This window comes from Ranitomeya variabilis, chromosome 3 (genome assembly GCF_051348905.1).
Source record: "Ranitomeya variabilis isolate aRanVar5 chromosome 3, aRanVar5.hap1, whole genome shotgun sequence".
Classification (NCBI taxonomy): domain Eukaryota; kingdom Metazoa; phylum Chordata; class Amphibia; order Anura; family Dendrobatidae; genus Ranitomeya; species Ranitomeya variabilis.
In genome coordinates this window covers 705,602,022-705,618,287 of record NC_135234.1, presented here as the reverse complement: position 1 = coordinate 705,618,287, position 16,266 = coordinate 705,602,022, and the positions used below count along the sequence as shown (strand labels likewise).

General features: G+C 42.9%; 1 protein-coding gene and 1 long non-coding RNA gene across 9 annotated transcripts in view; one reads left to right on the top strand and one right to left on the bottom strand.

Moving 5' to 3' along the window:
• STARD13 (StAR related lipid transfer domain containing 13) overlaps positions 1-16,266 on the bottom strand; it is a 530,489-nt gene that overhangs the window by 101,463 nt on the left and 412,760 nt on the right. Inside the window, exon 1 of one of the 8 annotated variants that reach the window (XM_077298236.1) lies at positions 3,278-3,612. The exons of the other annotated variants lie outside the window; for them this stretch is intronic. The gene's annotated coding sequence lies outside the window, so the exon portion shown is untranslated. Of the gene's footprint in view, positions 1-3,277; positions 3,613-16,266 lie in introns of those variants that run through there. 8 annotated transcript variants of the gene reach the window in all.
• The window catches only part of LOC143817105 (uncharacterized), a 108,686-nt gene that overhangs the window by 63,627 nt on the left and 28,793 nt on the right, over positions 1-16,266 (top strand). The gene's annotated exons all lie outside the window — the stretch shown is intronic.

Below are 16,266 nucleotides of genomic sequence, written 5' to 3'. Positions count from 1 at the left end.
GACAAAAATCTGTCAACAGGTTTTGTCACCTAATCTGTGAGCAGCATAACGTAGAGACAGAGACCCTGATTCCAGCGATGTGTCACTTACTGAGCTGCTTGTTATAGTGTTGATAAAATCATTGCTTAATGAGCTTGATATAATTATCATTAGAGGACTAGTAAATCTGATCCCAGTAGTCCAATCCTGCCCCCACTTCTGATTAGCAGCTCTCTGTGTACACTGTGCATAGGCAGAAAGTTGATAATTAGTTGTGTGGGCGGGGTTATACAGAGCTCAACCGTCAGAGGACTGCTAGATATGCAGCAGATAAAACTTCAATTTTATCAAAATGATAGCAAGCAGGCCAGTACGTGACACATCGCTGGAATCAGGATCTCTGACCCTACATGATGCTGCTCTCGCATTGCATAGCAAAACCTGGTGACAGATTTCCTTTAATGCTGAAGTCGATCGAATACAAACGTAATCCTCATGTCTGTCATTAACTCTGTCTGATGGATCCGTTGCATTCAACTGCACATGCTCAGTAGAAAAGCAGAATTCTTTAAATAAATGATAAAATATGTCAAACAAAAACAAATGGAAGCAGAAATTCTAGAAATTTTAGAGGGATCTGTCAGGAAAACAGAGACCTATGGTTTTCTTTCTGTCCGTTTGCTTTTTTTTTTGCGACTTTCCAGTACAAAAAGAAAGTCGTGAATACAAAATATAGACGTCCATGAAACATGACCCATGTATGGACCATGCCATATAGACTGTCCGCAGGTCTGCCAAAACAAACCCAACATCCTCATATATGCCTATGACGCTAATTAGTTTGGGTCGAGAAACCTGAGGCCAGATTGTACATCACGATCTGTACATTGACCAAGTTTCATGTATGTCTAAACCCAAAGTATCCAAACAATATAATCCATGTAAAAAAATACTGTCAAGGTTCAGCTAAAGTACAAGGGCAATATTCATTATTTTATTTGAACCTTTTTTTTGCTTTGTTTTTAATGTTTTTTTGCATGTTTTTCATTTGCACCTAATTCTTCTTTTTATTTGTGCCTTTTTAAAGCGAACCTGTCAGCAGCATTTTGCTAAGTAAACTACAAACACTGTCAAGTTGGCGCAGTTATACTGATTAAAGGGAATCTGTCCCCCCAAAACTCGCCTATAAGCTAACGCCACCGGCATCAGGGGCTTATCTACAGTATTCTGTAATGCTATAGATAAGCCACCGATGTAACCTGAAAAATAAGAAAAACGAGTTAGATTATACTCACCCAGGGGCGGTCCCGGTGCGGTCCGGTCCGATGGGCATCGTGGTGCGGGTCCAGTGCATCCCATCTTCATACGATGATGTCCTCTTCTTTGCTTCATGCCAAGGCTCCGGCGCAGGTGTAATTCTCTGCCTTGTTGAGGGCAGCGTAAAGTACTGCAGTGCTGGGCCTCTCTGACTTTTCCCGGCGCCTGCGCCTCAACAGGGCAGATAAAGTATGCCTGCGCAGGAGCCGCGGCATGAAGCAAAGAAGAGGACGTTATCGTATGAAGATGAGAGGCACTGGACCCGGACCACCATGCCCATCGGACCCGGACCGCCCCCAGGTGAGTATAATCTAACTCATTTTTCTTATCTTTCAGGTTACATTGGGGGCTTATCTACAGCATTATAGAATGCTGTAGATAGGCTCCTGATGCCGGTGGTCGAAGCTTATAGGCGAATTTTCGGGTGACAGATTCCCTTTAAAGATACATGGGGTGAAGAAATCCGTCTTGTGGTTCTTGTATAATCAGTGTTAGAAGCACAAACAGTCTCTCTCTCGGTGTATCTCTCTGTCTGTCTCTATAATGAGGAGCATGTTTGTGCTTCAGAGCGGCCTGTAGGCAGATCTTTCCTTGGTTTCTCTGGCTTAGAGCAGGAAGATAAGACTCTGCCTACCGTCCCGTCCCAGAGCACGGGCATATCATTAACTGAAAAACTCTAACACTGATTACACAAGAACCACAAGACGGATTTCTTCACCGCAGGTATCATTTTAATCAGTATAATGGCGCCAACCTGACAATGTCTGTAGTTTACTTAGCAAAATCCTGGTGGCAGGTTCATTTTAAAGACTATTTTATGCGTATTAGCCTGGATTTTCTTTTATGTTTTTCCTTGTGGGCAGGGTTTGGGCTTTCCAAATGTTTTCTTCTTATTCATTAATTGCGACTTTTTACAAAATCACTAAATTTTTATACAAATATATTTTAGTCCCACCTCTGGAAAGATTTTATGCATGTCTAAAAATGTGGCATTATTTTTGTGTAACATGCAACTTTTTGCGCCAAAAAAAGGTTAAAAACAAAAGTAAAGAACACTTTTGATTTTGCCCAAAATTTCAGAATCACATGTGCCATTTTTGAAGAGTTTGTCGATAAAACAAATGAATATCAAAAGACCCCCCCAAAAAAAACAAAAAACAAAAAGACTTTAGAAAAACAGAGCAAAACATGAATCAGGGTCTTAGGGTCTGACGACAATCTTGCTGATGGTTTCCATGACTAACAGACATGTGAAAACAGCTGTAGACGTCTTTGGAATCAATTCAACATAAGTAAAGCAAAGTACTCGTAAAGTTGCACAACTTTTTCTGCATATTGCATCTATAGATAAACTGATAGTATGAACCGCAAAGTCGAGTTCACCAGGAGACGCAGCGAATGGGCACATGACTACGAGTTATCCATAGTTGTACATCTGCACGTAAACCTAATGACTTGTACAGAGGCTTCACACTCTGATACATACATTTTTTTACGTGCTCTGCACCGATCAATCCTACAATTATACACATCCCGCAAGCTGCCGTCCCTTACCGTAGATCTCCCCTCAAAGACATTTCTAAAATATAGAAAGTGCTACAAAAGCAGAAGTGCTCGTTAAGACGTAGTCGTATTCAACCATAAATCACCCTCATGACGCACAAAGGAAACAGTGACATATTCAGCTCTGCTACATCTGCAAACAATAAGACGCTGTTTAAAAAAAAATTTTTTTACACAAAAAAGACATATTTTTGCATGCTGGTACTTATAGTTCCCTGATCTGCAGACAATGCTATCAAACCAGGAAATATTAAACTAGCATTCTGGGGGTAGTAAGCCAAGTATAGGGGCTTCCTGACAACATACTACATTGCATGCCTTTCAGACGTGACTACAACACCTATCATTTGACTGATAATGGAGTAATCACCATATCTGATTCTGCCATACGGGACAATGACAGGAGAGGAAACAATACCTTGTCAGCAGAACTTTTCCTCGCCTCATTTTCCTGGCGTTTCCGGGAGTCCGCAGCTCTGATGGTCCCCTATAATCAGACTCGCAGCTTGTATATCCCAGTGATGCTGTATACAGCTGTGCTGTACATCACTGCCGCCCGACCAGAGCTGTGACTGTTTCCACAATCCCACAAGCCCGGCCCATCCGTTAAGGGACTGGGGCTCAAAACAGCTGGAATTCCATAAGTTCCTCTGGCAGCTGCTTGTAGTAAGACACCAGTATGATGAAAGCACTTATTACTGTAAATGTGCAGCGTCGCTTCTCTGGTAATTATCCCTCATTTCTGTCTCGTTTAGTAAGAAAAGCAAAGAACAGAAAGAATATGATTTCAGGACATCTCTAATAGAAATGTTCTGGTCTGTTAGACATATGGAGATCGGTAACGTCGCTCTTTGGAAATGCAAAAAATAGGATATGGCATTTAACCCCTTACAGCCACAGCTGGATTTGGACTTTTATAGATGCAGTGATACCAAATATGTTCACTTTTATATTAGTTTGGGTTTTATTTAAAAAGAGGGGTATGGACATACACAACCTGTTACCATGTCAAAAGTGCCCAATTTCCACATTTATATTATGCCCGCTGCTTGCATTTTTTTAAAAAATCCGCCACATGGTTCCAGAGATAAGGTGTCACAATATGTAATGACCCAACAGGGGGTCGGACAGCGGATGGCACAACACACACAACGGGATGGAAATGGGGAGAGGAAGGCCCTACTGATAGGGAGTGAGGGATGGTCACCACCTGAGCTCAAACCTGGGACTATCCCTGCACTCCCTTAATGCCCTAAGTGGGTCCTTCCCCCCACCACCATCAGGAACCTTATCCCTCGCTGTCACCTAGCACTGCCCTGGCTAGTGCACTGGCCGGCAAGGGTGCTAGCCTCACCATTGCAAATGGTACAACACAGGGGCAGTGACAAACACGACACAGACAAGGAGAAAACACCAAACTTAGCTTAGTAGCCTTCTCTGCTGGAAAGTGCCACACAGCAAAAGAAAGGCACCCAGACCACGAACTCCACAAAACCAGCAGATTCACCACTGCTACCAGAGAGCTCCTTACTCCAGGCATGGTTAATATAGATTGCTCTACCACTGACAGTCAGCTGATACATCAGGTGACTATTTAAAGGATAGTGGGAGTGGTCCCCACCCACATCAGCTGACCTAGCAACTCTGCAATTGCAGTACACAGCCAGCAAGGGAAACTGACATTAACCCCTGCTGGCCTGAAATGAAAAAAAGCTACATTTAAATCATAGTGGAACCAGAGCTGCCACGCATCCAAAAATGGATCGTTATATAAGAGCTTTATATTTAGTGCAATTTTTTTAATCTTTTCCAAGGGGGTGGTGCTCACAGTATCCTCTGTCCACAGTATCTTTTAGCTGCTCTGCATTATTATCCTGTGAGCACCACCCCCTTGTAAAAACCATAAATATTAATATTAAATGAAAAATCCCACATCTCTGGAACCATATGATGGATTTTGAACAAACAAAAAACGCAATACTCGGGGAAGCAAAAACTGGCCACTTGTTAGACCTGGTGACAGGTTCTCTAGTGGCATGGCCTACGTCTATGGTAAGTATGCAGTGGCTGCCCTAACACAATAGAAATAGACAATAAAACAAAAACTATGCCAGTAAAAAGCACTGCAAACGTAATATACACTGTATTGTGGAAAAGTATTAGGTAGGTGCGGAAAATATGTTGCAAACGAAAGATTCTTTAAAAAATAGAAGGGTTAATTATTTTTATCAATTAACAAAATAATTCAATTAACAAAAACAGAAGGATTCATTATTTTTTATCAATTAACAAAATGCAAAGAGAATGAACAAAAATTAATTTGAATCAATATTTCGTGTGACTTTACCTTCACAACAGTACCAAAGCATCAATTCTTCTAGGTACACTCGCACAGTTTATGAAGGAACTTGGCAGGGAGATTGTTCCACACATCTCTGAGAGCTAACCAAAGATCTTCTGTGTATGAGGCTTGCGCAAATCTCTCTCTCTCTATATGTAATCTCAAACAGACTCGTTGATGTTGTGTTCAGGGCTCTGTGTAACCATATCACAAATTCCAAAATTCCTTGTTTTTCTTTAACATAAAAATAGTTTTTAAAGACATTGGCGGTATGTTTGGGCTTGTTGTCCTGCTGCTCAATAAATTTGGAGCCAATTAAATGTCTCCTTGTTGATATTACATGATGAATAAGTATCTGTCCGTATTTCTCAGCATTAAGGATGTCATTAATCCTGACCAAATCCCCATCTCTATTTGCTAAAATGCAGTTTCAAACTTACAAGGGCCCTCCACCATGCTTCACTGTTCCTGCAGACACTCATTATTGTTCCTCTCTCCTTGGGCCGTTCGACGAACAACCTGTCTTCTGTTACAGCCAAATATTTTACATGTTGATTCATCAGCACTGATCACCTGCTGCCATTTTTCTGCACCCCAGTTCCAATGTTTTTGTGCACAGTTGCATCGCTTGGATTTGTTTCCATGTCGAAGTTATTTTTTTTTAGCCACAGTTCCTCCATGAAGACCAATTGTGGCCAGAACTCTCAGAGCAGTAGATGGATGTAGCTGAGCACTACTGAGCTTATGGCACTGCTGGCCATCTTCCGATTTCAATGGGAAGTAAGCATGATGTGTCTTTCATCTGCTGCACTGTATTTCCTTGGCCAACAATAGCATCAATGGTCCTCTATGTTCTTGATGCTTCTTCAAAAGAGCTTGAACAGAATATTTTGAAATACCAGTCTGCTTTGAAATCTTTCTCTGGGAGAGACCTTGTTGATGCACTATAACTACCTTGCGTCCTGTTGCTGTGCTCAGTATTGCCATGGTGTATGACCTGTAACATGAAGCTGTCTTTGACAACCACACATTTTTAGTAGGGTTTGACTGTACCTCACCTAGTTTTAAGCTTATATGCCAGGCGTGGGCAATACATTTTCACAAGAGGCTACTGGAAAGACCATGACCGTGGAAGGCCGTACCAATCGGTCAAACTTAATTCTGCTAATTATTAGTGTCTTATATAAATTTTTATCACTTAATATTGAGCAGTACTGTAAATTTATTGACTAGCTGCTACTATTAATACATGTTACGATAGTGCTTATTGTAACCTGTATTCTTACCTGTAGCAGCTAATCAGCACTATAAAATGTATTGATTTTTATAAAGTTTGTATAAAGCACCAAATACTGTGTCTGTGCTTGTTATTCTGCCCTTGTACCCTGATTAACAGCTCCCAACACAATAGGATGCTCCCACAGTCCCCACACACACAGTATGATTTTCATACACAGCCGCTCAAACAGTATGATGTCCCAACATAGCCCTCCATGCAGTATGATGTCCTCACAAAGCCCCTTTACTTAAGGTACCGTCACACTAAGCGACGCTGCAGCGATAGCGACAACGATGCCGATCGCTGCAGTGTCGCTGTTTGGTCGCTGGGGAGCTGTCACACAGACAGCTCTCCAGCGACCAACGATGCCGAGGTCCCTGGGTAACCAGGGTAAACATCGGGTTGCTAAGCGCAGGGCCGCGCTTAGTAACCCGATGTTTACCCTGGTTACCAGTGTAAAATGTAAAATAACAAACACTACATACTCACCTTCGCGTCCCCCGGCATCCGCTTCCTGCACTGACTGAGCGCCGGCCCTAACAGCAGAGCGGTGACGTCACCGCTGTGCTGTGCTTTCACTTACGGCCGGTTCTCAGTCAGTGCAGGAAGCGGACGGCGAGGGACGTGTGACAGACATCAGAGGGTGAGTATGTAGTGTTTGTTTTTTTACATTTTACACTGGTAACCAGGGTAAACATCGGGTTACTAAGCGCGGCCCTGCGCTTAGTAACCCGATATTTACCCTGGTTACCATTGTAAAACATCGCTGGTATCGTTGCTTTTTGCTGTCAAACACAACGATACACGCCGGTCTGACGACCAAATAAAGTTCTGAACTTTAATCAACGACCAGCGATATCACAGCAGGATCCTGATCGCTGCTGCGTGTCAAACACAACGATATCGCTAGCCAGGACGCTGCAACGTCACGGATTGCTAGCGATATCGTTTAGTGTGATGGTACCTATAGAATTATGTTTAGACACAGCCCTCCATGCAGAATGATGTCCCAACACAGACCCCTATGGGCACAGTATTATGTCTTCACACAACCCTCATAGGGCACAGTGTTATATCCCTAGACAGCCCCCTCCTCAAAGCTCAGCATTGTGTCCCCTCATGCCACCTAGGGTACAGCGTTATGGAACCCATAATGTACTCTCAATTAGGAAAAAAACTGCTACAAATCTAACCCTGACGGCTCCCTGTTCCATCATTATATTCAATGGTTTCCAGATTCTAGGGATGCAGATATCAATGAAAGTGAGACCCTGGGCATGGAGAGGCCACATGGTGCAGAATGCCAATGTATCAAGCACTTTGGCTGTCCTGGTCCGTGGGCCACACTATAATAGCCAGAGGGCCGCATGTGGCCTGCGGGCTGCACTAAGCCCAGGTCTGCTCAACACAGATGTTTCTGTTTCAGTTACAGACGGTATTTCAACCTACATATGGAAATGATGACCATTATCACCTCTTTGTTATAATTGGTTACTAATGTACCTGATTATAATCCTACAAAATCCCTGACTTGGTGCAAGTGTACCTACAGGAATTGGAAGCTCTTACACCAAATATTGATTTTATTCGATTTCTCTTTTGTTCTATCACTTTGCATTTTGTTAATTGATATAAAAATAAACTATTACAACTTCCATTTCTGAAATCATTCTTACTTTGCAGCATTTTGTTTTGAACACCAGGCAAAAACCTTTGCACAGTACTGTAAATGCTTCACAATAGATAGGTGTATGAATGGGCAGATAGTAAATCTAATTAGATTTACTAAGTGAAACACACAGAATTATATTTCACCTCAAGCCCTTTGCGTTGCTCCTTTTTAAGGGCTCACGCACACGACTGGATCTTTAGTTCGAGTGTGATCCGTCAAAAAAACGGATCACACTTGGATCAATTTTATTCTACTGGGCCATGCACATGTCCGAATTTGTCATCGGACGGAGTCTGCTCTAGGAAAAAAATCGCAACATGCCTAATTTGCATCCGATATTAGGATCGCACTTGGCCAAGAAAGTCAATCAGTCAGTGGAAAACATTAGGCTGCACCCGGATGACATCAGAGTGCAGTCTGATTTCCACAAACTGACACAATGTAGAAGATGGAGATTTTGTTTTCTCCATCTTCTCATCTGTGAGAATCGTATCACATTATGATCACACTCTGACAGAGTTTAATCAGAGTGTGATTATCATAATTGGCCAGATCCTCTTGGATGAGAGAAAAGATGTGAACCTGCCCTAATGGACAGACATTACTCAAATTTGGTAACTTTGCACTTTTATGGCAATGTGTAGTATTAGCAATAAATTCACACCGTGTTACAGTTTAATGTTTAATTTTGCTTACGTATCTTCTGGGAAAGGTAAGTAAAGAATATGATGTAAACAGGAAAAGTCCTTGAAACGTGAAATCAAAGAGAATTATAACGAGCCATTACTGTAAATGATTCAGCAAGTGTAAGACTTGTGGTGTGAACTTGGGCAATAGATGGAAACATCCACACTTTTTTGTTATTATTCGTGTAATTGTAATAAGACAGGAACGCTGCGGGGAACTGAGGCGAACACCCAGCAATGTGATACATAAATAAGAGGATGAGCTGCAGGTCATACGATCATCTACAGCTAAAGGCTTTCCGTGAACCGATTGACCTGCGAAATGACTCCACTTTTCTTTTACAACTAATATTCATTAAAAGGCTTGTCCTGCAGTCACAACTTAACCCCTATCCATAGGACAGTTTAAAGGGACTTTCCACTCATTATTAAAAAATTATTAATGTGAAGCCATCCTGATAAAAGAATTACCATAAAAAAACATTCTTCACCTCTGTAATACACCATCTGCTCCAGCGCTGTAGCTCCACCGGTCCCGTATAGGAGGATATGATGTCCCCGACCAACTGTCACCGGGCCCTGAAGCCGATCAGTGGCATCAGCAATTAGGTCAATAGTGGTCAGGATTAGTGGTGAGCGAGTATACTCGTTGCTCGGGTTTTCCCCAGCACGCTCGGGTGACCGAGTATTTGTTAGTGTTCGGAGATTTAGCTTTCATTGCCGCAGCTGAATGATTTACAGCTACTAGACAGGCTGAGTACATGTGGGGATTCCCTAGCAACCAGGCAACCCCCACATGTACTCAGCCTGGCTAGTCGCTGTAAAACATTCAGCTGCGGCGATGAAAACTAAATCTCTGAACACTAACAAATACTTGGAGGTCACCCGAGCGTGCTAAGGAAAACCCCAACAACGAGTATACTCGCTCATCACTAGTCAGGATGTCATAACTTCCAATCAGGAGGAAGCCATCAGAACTGCAGCGCTGATGGAGGGTATATTTTTTAATCAGTATGGCTTCCTACTGACAACTTTTAATAAAAAGCAGAAAACCCCTTTAACCTTTTAGAAATTGAGTGACAAGTCATCGACTCCTGTGTTGGCTCAAAATATAGTTGTTTTCTGCTGAACCTTTGGGGCACGATTGCATTTGAGTCCAACCACCAAGCGCTATGACAGAAGTAGAGATATTTTCATGGGGAAAATGGAGCTGATGGGATGTAACTTTACTTGACACAGAAGGTTTTCTTTATAATGATTTTCATGCAGATTCTGTTACAAAAATCCATCTTAAAAAAACACTTACCATATTTATTATTTATTTATTATGCTTTTGCTTATATAGCGTTATCTTATTCCGCTGCGATTTACATACATTGGGGCTCACAATCTAATCCCTATCAGTATGTCTTTGGAGTGTGGGAGGAATGCTTGAAATAAAACATATATAATGCACATGGCGAGGTTTTTTTTCAGTATGAAAAACTTGCTATTTTTACCCATCAAATTCCACTGAAGCAGCCCCAAAAACTGCATAAAAAACGCTTGTTCAATATAAAGAGATTCCACTTCAGATTTTTCCGCAAGTAAAATCTACATAAAGACATTTGTGTGGACATAATCTAAGAGGTTTTATAGAAAACACAATAGGAAATTTATGTAGAACTTTTGAAAGTATTCATGACATGGAATACCGATACACACCATTAAAGACTTCTTTCCCTATTAGGCCGGCGTCACACTTGGCGTAAGACAATACGCCACGTATTATACGTCCGTACTACGGCCGTAATACGGAGAAATGTTCCCAAAATATTGATCCGTAGGCAGGGTGTGTCAGCGTATTTTGCGCATGGCATCCTCCGTATGTAAACCGTATGGCATCCGTACTGCGAGATTTTCGCGCAGGCTTGCAAAACCGACATCTAATGGATTTATGTGCTCAAATGTTCGGTAAAACATATATACAGTATATATATATATATGTCATTGAGACACATAAATATTCTGTATTTAGATTTCATTCAGCGCGATATCTGTGAACAGCCGGTAATTCAATTGCCGGCTTTTCATTTCTCCTGCACAAACCCGACAGGATATGAGACATGGTTTACATACAGTAAACCATCTCATATCCCCATTTTTTTTGCATATTCCACACTACTAATGTTAGTAGTGTATATGTGCAAAATTTCAGCGCTGTAGCTGCTAAAATAAAGGGTTAAATGGCGGAAAAAATTGGCGTGGGCTCCCGCGCAATTTTCTCCGCCAGAATGGTAAAGCCAGTGACTGACGGCAGATATTAATAGCCAGGAGAGGGTCCATGGTTATTGGCCCCCCCATGGCTAAAAACATCTGCCCCCAGCCACCCCAGAAAAGGCACATCTGGAAGATGCACCTATTCTGGCACTTGGCCACTCTCTTCCCACTCCCTGTAGCGGTGGGATATGGGGTAATGAAGGGTTAATGCCACCTTGCTATTGTAAGGTGACATTAAGCCAGATTAATAATGGAGAGGCGTCAATTATGTCACCTATCCCTTATTAATCCAATTGTTTGAAAGGGTTAAAAAACACACACACACATGATTTAAAAGTATTTTAATGAAATAAACACAGCGGTTGTTTTAATAATTTATTGCTCTCTCAATCCATTTGCAGGCCCTCGCTTGGCAAAATAATAAACGCACAAGATACATACCTTCAGATGAACTGTCACGTCCCACGAAGTAATCCATCTGAAGGGGTTAATTATTTTACAGGCAAGAGCCCTGCTAATGCAGCTGTGTGCTCGTGCTTGTAATTCCCCGGCGAATGAATGAAATGTAGGTCATTGACCTACATTTCCTTCAGTCGCGGTGATGCGCCCCCTGGTGGATGTCCTCATATGCTCTGGAGCGTGGGAAAAAGTTCCCAGGCTGCAGTTCATGAGAACATCCAGCAGGGGCGCATCACCGCGACTCAATGTAAGTACAGATCCTGCTTTCCTTTCAGCACCCGGGGGATTACAGGCACGAGCGAGTGGTTTATCGCAGCTCGTGCCTGTAATATTAGTTAACCCCTTCAGATGGATTACCTCGTTGGACGTGATAGGTCATCTGAAGGTATGTATCTTGTGCGTTTATTATTTTGCCAAGCGAGGGCCTGCAAATGGATTGAGAGAGCAATAAAATATTAAAACAACCTGTGTGTTTATTTCATTAAAATACTTTTTAATCATGTGTGTGTGTTTTTTAACCCTTTCAAACAATTGGATTAATAATGGATAGGTGACATAATTGACGCCTCTCCATTATTAATCTGGCTTAATGTCACCTTACAATAGCAAGGTGGCATTAACCCTTCATTACCCCATATCCCACCGCTACAGGGAGTGGGAAGAGAGTGGCCAAGTGCCAGAATAGGCGCATCTTCCAGATGTGCCTTTTCTGGGGTGGCTGGGGGCAGATGTTTTTAGCCACGGGGGGGGGGGGGGGGGGGGGCAATAACCATGGACCCTCTCCTGGCTATTAATATCTGCCGTCAGTCACTGGCTTTACCATTCTGGCGGAGAAAATTGCGCGGGAGCCCACGCCAATTTTTTCCGCCATTTAACCCTTTATTTTAGCAGCTACAGCGCTGAAATTTTGCACATACACACTACTAACATTAGTAGTGTGGAATATGCAAAAAAAAAATGGGGATATGAGATGGTTTACTGTATGTAAACCATGTCTCATATCCTGTCGGGTTTGTGCAGGAGAAATGAAAAGCCGGCAATTGAATTACCGACTTTTCACTAACACCGCTGTGTATTTCTCGCAAGTCACACTGCTGGTCCGTGTGGAATCCGTATTTTTCTCGCCCCCATAGACTTTCATTGGCGAATTTTTTGCGCAATACGCTGACAAACGCGGCATGCTGCGATTTTGTACGGCCGTAGAAAGCCGTATATTACGGATCCATAATATACGGCTGATAGGAGCAGCCCCATTGAGAATAATTGTGCCGTATGTTATGCGAGTTTTACGGACGTAGTTTCTGCGCTCTTACGTCCGTAAAACTCGCATGTGTGACGCCGGCCTTACCAAAATTACACATACCATAAAACCCCTCCAGTCTTAATAATCATACAGGGGAGGCAATATTTTGGATAAAATTGACCACAGCGGCCATTTACTTTATTAGATATTACAATAACAATAACCATTGTGAATTAACGGAAAGGAGGGAGGTCCATGGAGCTACCAAATCTGACACACCTTAACCAATTATTCAAATTAGAAATAGCTTTGCCCTCAGCTGTGAGACTGAAGCTTGAGGGCACCACACCACGGTCAGTGGTAAAATAACGCCAGCTACTGGTTCCCAAGGGTCCAGCCCGTTCAGAACCCTACTAAATGCCATATCAGCCACTATTAAGTCCATCCTGTAGGGCAGAGGTGTCAAACTGCATTCCTCGAGGGCCGCCAACAGGTCATGTTTTCAGAATTTCCTTAGCATTCCACAAGTTGCTGGAATCATTCTGTGCAGGTGATTAAATTATCACCTGTGCAATACAAGTAAATCCTGAAAACATGACCTGTTGGCGGCCCTCGAGGAATGCAGTTTGACACCTCCGCTGTAGGGAACCCTCCATCTGATTCCCCCACAACCAATTTTTTACACCAACTCCAAGGACTCCTCACACCACCACCGCAAACGCACTGATTTCTCAAGTGCGTGCACCCCTGTCAATTACCAGAGCATGTTCCAACCCTTCTTATATAGCTAGCGCCCAAATATTAGTACAAATAGTATTTAAATGCACACCGTCTTGTGACCAAAAATTCCATTCACCAGCTTCCAGATCGTGGTGACACTCTCTGATGCCCCTATTCTGTACTACACATCGTGATATAGCCCTATTTAACTTCACCCTTGCCCTATTGGCCCTTTCTATTGATCTCGCTATGCGACATGTTTTCCTATGCACTATATCTGACCAAGCCACCGTTTTTGGAAATTATGACCATAACGTAAAAAGGTCAAAATGGATTTTCTTAATCAGTTCCTTCACTGCCCTTACATCCAAGTCATTATCTCCGAAGTGTTAAACCAGAATGTCAGGCATCCTATCCAGACATGCTGCCTTATGCAACCCAGGTAACACCATACCTCTGAATGCGAGACATCTAACTATCAGCTCTTCTGTACAAAAAGCTAACTGCCTTTCTTCCGGTCTGATATCTGCACGCTTCGCCCCCCCGCCCCCCCCAATGCACTAAAAAGGTTTCCAAACAGTCACGCTAAACAAGGCCCCTCATCTACAATGCAAAACAAAGAACATGCTTAAATACCTACAATTATTAATTCAGTATTAACAAATTCCATCAAAACCAACTGTTCAGACTAATGTCTTATATATGACCTATACCTACTAGAGCTCCATCTTCCTATCCGTTTTATTTCCTCTGGCCTGAGGCCCCTGTCTGTAGCTTCTGTCGCCGCACCTATCCTAAAGGAGTGAGAGGCGAAACAATCCGAATCCAAACCCAAATCCCTTAAACATTTTCTCATAACTGCAATAAATTGGTATCTTGAAAGAACAGACCCATCCACATGATGAAGCAATGGACTGCTTCTTTCTGTTCATAACTGTCGATACTCTATGAAACAGCGTAACGGGCACATCTCAGACCCAACCACTAGCCCAAGCTTAACCCTTCTACCTCGACCTACTTGATCTGTCTTTGAAATTCTAATCCAAATTTAAATTTCCTTATCTGCATAGGTAATGTCCTCCCATAACAAACCACTTGCTTTCCATCTACTCTGAACCACAAATCAAACGGCTTGCTCCTCGGTAACCTGCCTCCACCAGTGCAAGGGTCACTCCAACCCTGATTGTTGAGCCTCTGGAACCAATTCTCGGAAACTGTCCCACTGAAATAGAGTCATAGAGTTGGCCATGCAATTCTTTAGTTCCTGTAAATGTACTGCAACAATCCAGGCATTCAATTCCAAGCAAAGGAAAACAAGCTCCCTAAGCAATCTTACCACCAGTGGGGAAAAGCAGTGAGGTTGTTAATGAGCGCTACCACCCCCATGTTGTGACACTGAAACCTAATCTTACGATTTTTAAAATCCTTGCCCTATATGGATATAGTCACTAAAATTGGAATAAACTCTAGTAACGCCAAATTCTTTAGAAGACCAGTTTTACGCCAACCACCTGGCCACGACCCTGCACACCATTGCCCTTTGCAGTACACCCAAAACCTATGGCTCCTGCAGCATCAGTGTAAATCTCACAGTCAAGGTTGTCTTGTACGTCCTGTTGAATGATTGATTGTCCAATGTAATGACTCAAAAACTTTCCCCACACCCTCAAGTTGTTATTGTGCTTGTTTTTAATTCGCATGTAATGGTGTGGTGACCACACTCCAGCCATCACCCCTGCTAGTCTCCAGCAAAAAACTCTGCCCATAGGTATAATTCTACAAGCGAAATTAAATTTTTCCCAAAAACAACTGTAACTCCGCCGTTACACTTCTCCCTGTTGGACATCTAGAATGGCCCTCTGCTGCACCTCTTCTTCCTGGCGGTCCCGCTGCTGATCTCCTGTGTCCTGGAGCACCATCATCACTGACAGGCCCTGCAACAGGAACATCGCCAGCAGGGCCCACAGTCTCCGTGAACACTTTTGGTTGCCTGCAAGGAAGTGGCCTTCATCCTTGTGTGCCTCGCGGCCTACATGCTCCCATGAACCCGGCTGGCCCTTAAGATTCCTCCCTGATGGTGAATGCCTCGCAGCTGCATTATTATGTCGCCCGTCGGCAGGAGAGTCCCTAGGGGGTAGTCTCAGGGCTCAATCTCTCTGGTGGCCTCGTCCTGCACGACATTTGACCAGGCTCCTTATGCTCTGGCTGCAGCACTACAATTTCCAGCATGCCCAATAATTGCTTCTCAAGCCAGGCTTTGCCTCTGACACTTGCTGCAGCCGTCCTAGGAGAGCCTCCATATTAGACATAGCTATCAGGTAAGAGGTAGTATGGTCGTAGGGGGTCACTCTTCACTTTGAGGATCCCCCAAAATGGCCTCCTTTCTGCATTTTTCTTTTATATATACCACCCATAGTTGCTCCCCCTTTATTTTTTAATTCAAAACATAAACACCTATGACATCATTCCACTCACGACCCAACTCCTGCCATGTGGGATCTACAGTTATCTAGTTCAGCTCTGACCCATTCTGTATGGAAAAACCACACGCAGACCCCAATTCATCAAGACCAGCATTTTGCACACCGATCTTTTGGTGTCTTTGCGTCAAACCTTGCAATGTAAAAAGTGGACAATCCCTTTACAGAAGAAATCAGCAAGACTGCATTATAGATGAAAAGGAGCTATACAGAAAAACATTGTGTATTTACGACGAGGTTACATTTTCATGATCCTACAGATCTCCTC